Below are 5,139 nucleotides of genomic sequence, written 5' to 3' on the forward strand. Positions count from 1 at the left end.
ACCCTGTATTTATGGATTAGGAAGCAGATCAGAGAGGCTAAATCACTTGCCTATAACCCACAGCTGTATATTGGTAGAGCTGGGATTTGAACTTAAGCTTGTATGCTTTAAAACATAGTTTTGTATTGCACTGGCCTGGACTATGGTTATTTGAGAACAGAACCTTCTCCTCTATTTGCCACATTATAGGGTACACAAGAATAGTTTAACCCTTTGAACAACAATCTTATAGAGAGCTCAGTAAAGTGCTAGCTTTTCAGGGGCCAACAGTTTTCCAGAAGGGGAGCCATTTCTTTGACTGCCTCATCTTAGTCCTCTTTTCCAGGTAACTGAAATGGATATCTATAATGCAAGCCGGTATAAAAAAATAGCTAGTGCTAGGAAACACCAAGTTTGAGCACTGTCTGTGGGTCAGCTGAAGAGGATAATTTGGGGCTGCTTCCCTCAGGCTGTGAGGATAAGAATAACATTCTCCATGATTATGACACTGTTCCTCAGTTGTATAAGTCATTGCAGTTTACAGATCACGTGTGTGTGTGTGTGTGTGTGTGTTTGTGTGTGGTGCTGGGGATTGAACCCAGGGCCTTGTGCATGTGAGGCAAGCACTCTACCAACTGAGCTACATCCCCAGCCCCCCAGATCACTTTTATATCTCCAATTTACCTTATAACTTAGAACTTCTGTATTCAATTGATCGAGAAACATGCTTAATGATCATGTCACTTGGTTAAAGTAACACAGAAATGGGACTTATAAGTTCCCAACTCTGAACAACACTACATCAACAACAGTTTTATTGTGCTTATGATAATTTTCTGAGGAGATAGGCTGTTTCTTGCTTCTATATGTGTGTTACGAGATAGGTAGTGGAACAAGCAACGGACTGCTTATAAACCATTTATGAGTTTTAGACTTTCTTTGCTTTGTGAACTATAGTTGGCACTTGTTCAATATTAGTTCTCCTCTTCTTCTGTAGTAAGGAACATTTTAACTGGACACAAGGCTTCCCAAATCAAGGCTGTATTTCTAAGCCTCTCTTGCATCTAGTTGTGACTGACTATGTTCTGTTCAGTAGAAATGATGTATACAAATTTCAGGTTTTGCTTTTTCACTTCCCCTTTTATTTTTACTGATGATTGGAACCTGGTGCAGTGGTAGGATCTAGGGCTACATGCTAAGAATGGTAATGCAACCAAATGGGAAGCTTGGTTCTCAACAGTAGTAAGTCAACACTCTGTTTATTAATTCAATGAAAGTATGGATGACTAATAAAGGCAAGATACTCCTTTAGGTACTGGGGATAGGGCAGTGAGCAAAACACTTCCTTCCCAGCATGGAGCTTAACTTGTGGTTGGAGGGTGTAAGGAGACAAACAAGTAAAACGTAGTGCGTTAAATGGTGTTCAGTGCTAAGAAGAAAAAATAAAGCAGGGACAAGGGATAAATTATATGTATGAAAATTATAATTTCAGACAGGATTTGGGAATCAGAATGACATGATATGAGCCTTTATCCCATAAAAGATAAGGGAAAATGAGAAAGGGCAGAGACTTAGGAGACCTGAGCTTACGTGGTAAACTCAGTTTGTGACTGGACAATTTTCTTCCTCTCTGAATCCTGGTACTCTCACTTGTGATTGAGGATATTTGGTTGGGTATATGATGCTTGGATCACTTGATGCTTTTAGGAATGTCGGGGTTATAGGGAGCCCTGTCAGGGCCTATGGAGGTGGAGATGGAAGGGAGAACCAGTAAAGCTACTGGTCACTTCTGTGCTTCATCAGAGTCAATCACTGTGCTGGATGGTCTCTGGGTACCCACTAGCTCAGATCCTCTGTGACTCTGCTTACCTGGCAACAGCACAGGCAAACTTTGTTCATCCTTCCTTACAGCCTGTTCAAGGATTTGGCGGAGGTTTCTTGAGTGATACCGATGTCACAGAATTGAGGAAGGATTAAGAGGGCTATCACCTGTGGCTTTGGCACAGCAATTTTCTCTCAGCAATTTCACAGAATGGGAAAGAAGACTTCTGAGGCTTGGGGGTTGGAGCAGCTTCTGTGGTTATCAAATATTGGTCCTTTCCATTGGGCTAAGCTCAATTTTCACACTTGTTTAGCCTTGGCTCACAAACTCAAATGCTGTGGAACATCTATGATTTAGTTAACCAGTAAGGGCTGCTCTACCCACCCATGGGAATAGGGCAGCTCATAGGGCTACTACATATAAAGGTCTTTTGAATTGATAGCCAATTCCTTAGTGTGATTTTAGCATGCCAGGCTTTCTAGAGTTACACAGTTGCTAGTCCCTTTTCTCTAGTTGCTCATGAGAAATAGGGAATAGGTAGCTCAAGGATCAGGGGTGAAATTTCTCATGTCTGTAAGCTATATATTTTTTTACATAGTGTTCTTCCATGCAGGCTCTCAGTTGAGTTTCACATGAATCCTGTGGAATTGATAGGGCTTAGAATCTTCTTCCCATTTGATAGATCTTACCTCTCCATTCCTGAAGGCCAAGCTTGAGCTTCACCTCCTCTATGACAGTTCCATTCACATACTTGGTTCTGCCACTACCCACCAACCATAGCACTAAAACTCTATGTTTCATTTGTAGTCACTACATTATTGTTTGAGTCTGCAGCTGCTTCATGTGTAGATATTTGTGTTCCCTCAATGAACTACCATTGCCTCTAACAAAGCCTTCTCACTGGCTTTCCTGTTTCAACTCTTTTTGCCCTGTCCATAGTCAGTTCTCAAAACAGGAGCTAGAGTGTTTCTTTTAAAATACATGTCCTGTCATGTCACTTCCTGTGATCGAAACCTTGCAATTGTTCGCAGACACATTCAGAACAAAATCAAAAATCTTAAAAATGGCGTATGAGACCATTTCATGCTCTTCATTCTGCCCTTACTTACCTCTTTGGCTTCCTCTCCTATCACTCTCCCCTTACTCTGCTCCAGCTATATTAGCCTCCTTGCTGTTCCTTGAACACCTTTAGTAAAACCATTTCTCAGGGCTTCTGTTGTTTATGTTCCCTCTTTCTGGAATGATATTCTGCCAGATATCTACATGGCTGACTCTCATTTCCTTTATGACTCTAATCAAATGTTACTTCAAAAGATACTTTTCTAGCTTAACACCCCTCAAATCAAATAACCCCATCAGTAAATGGGCAAAGGAACCAAACAGACACTCCTCAAAATAAGAAATAATGAGGGCTGGGGTTGAGCAATCAGTGGCAGAGCGCTTGTCTAACATGTGTGAGGCACTGGGTTCGATTCTTGGCACCACAGGAAATTTCTTTTAAAAAGGCATTCTGTCCATCTACAATTACAATTTTTTTAAAATAAGAAATATGAATGGTCAACAAATATATGAAAAAATATTCAACATCTCTAGCAATTAGAGAAATGCAAATCAAAACTACACTGAGATTCTACCTCAATTCAGTCAGAATGGTAATTATCAAGAATACAAGTAACAACAAATGTTGGCAAGGATACAGGGGGAAAATACACTCATACATTGCTGGTGGGATTGCAAATTGGTGCAGTCACTCTGGAAAGCAGTTTGGAGATTTCTCAGAAAACTTGGAATGTAACCAACATTTGATGCAGTTATCTAACTCATCATTATATATCCAAAGAACTTAAAATCAACATACTACAGTGATGCAGCCACATCAGTGTTTATAATAGCTAAGGTCAATTCACAATAGCTAAGCTATGGAACTGACCTAGGTACCCTTCAATGGATGAATGGATGAATATTACTCAGCCATAAAGAAGAATGAAATTATGGCATTTGCCATAAAATGGATGGAACAGGAGACTATCATGCTAAGTAAAATAAGCCAATCCCAAAAACCAAAGGTCAAATGTTCTCCCTGGTATCTGGATGCTAATCCATAACAAGGGAGGGTAGACAGAGGAAGTATAGAAGTTCATTGGATTAGACAAAGGGGGAATTAATGGGAGATGGGAATAGAAAAAACAGTGGAACAAATTGAACATACCTTTCCTATGTACACATATGAATCCACCACAGTGAATTTCCACATCATGTACAACCACAAGACTGGGATCCTAATTAGAATAAGATATACTCTATGTTTGTATAAATATGTCAAAATAGACTCTACTGTCATGTATAATAAAGAACAAATTAAAAAACAGAAGGAATTGGGGTATTTAAAAAAAGATGTGTTTCTGTTACCTTATATAAATTAATGATAAACCCTAGCTGTCCCTTTAATTCTTTTGCTGCTTTATTATTTTTCATTGCACTGGCTGATGTATTAAAATTTTGCTTCTTGGGGCTGGGGTTGTGGCTCAGTGGTAGAGGGCTTGCCTACCATGCATGAGGCACTGGGTTTGATCCTCAGCACCACATAAATGTAAAATAAAGAGATTGTGTCCATGTAAAACTAAAAAATAAATGTTTTAAAAACTTTTTTGCTTCTTTATTTGATTATAGTCTCTTTTCTAGAATATTAGTTGTTTAAGAACAAGGACTTTATTCTATTCAATGCTAATTTCCTAGCTTCAGAACAGTGTTTGGTACATTGTAGATATTTTAAAAAGTTGGTTAGGTAAATAAATTGAAAAAGGCAATAGGAGCTAGGGCTGTGGCTCAGTGGTAGAGTGCTTGCCTAGCATGTGTGAGGCACTTAGTTCAATCTTCAGCACCACATCAGATATAAATAAATTAAATAAAGTTTAAAAAGACAATAAAAGCCATAAGGACAGGCTATATTCAATTCCTCTATATTCATGTTCCACATGAGAGACACACATGCATTAATTGAAAAATGAATCTTTGAGCTGAAAGGGCCCTGAGAGACCTTCAGTCTACCTTTTATATATAATAGTGATTCTTAGGGGAAGAGTCTTGCCAGGGGCCTTTCAGCAATTTGTTGGCAGAGTCAGAGTAAGAATTCAAGTCACTGAGTCTAGATATACAACTTTCCGTATTATAACATGCTATGCAAACTAATTCATCTTATTTCTCAACTAAGGGGCATAAGCAAGGCTTTGTCAGTCTGGAGACGTAAGCTCTGAGCAGATTAATGTGGAGATGGAAGAATTTGGCCTTTCCACAGGCAAGAGTTTTCCCGAACATTTTCTTCTTTGATATTGGAGGGC

The 5,139-nt window shown here is 39.1% G+C and overlaps 1 non-coding gene across 1 annotated transcript; it reads right to left on the reverse strand.

The window, feature by feature from the left end:
* Positions 1–555: 555 nt before the first annotated feature.
* Positions 556–629, reverse strand: Trnav-cac (transfer RNA valine (anticodon CAC)). Its single transcript has one exon. It is a non-coding gene; the product is annotated as a tRNA-Val (tRNA).
* Positions 630–5,139: the final 4,510 nt, after the last annotated feature.

This window comes from Marmota flaviventris, chromosome X (assembly GCF_047511675.1).
Source record: "Marmota flaviventris isolate mMarFla1 chromosome X, mMarFla1.hap1, whole genome shotgun sequence".
NCBI lineage: Eukaryota > Metazoa > Chordata > Mammalia > Rodentia > Sciuridae > Marmota > Marmota flaviventris.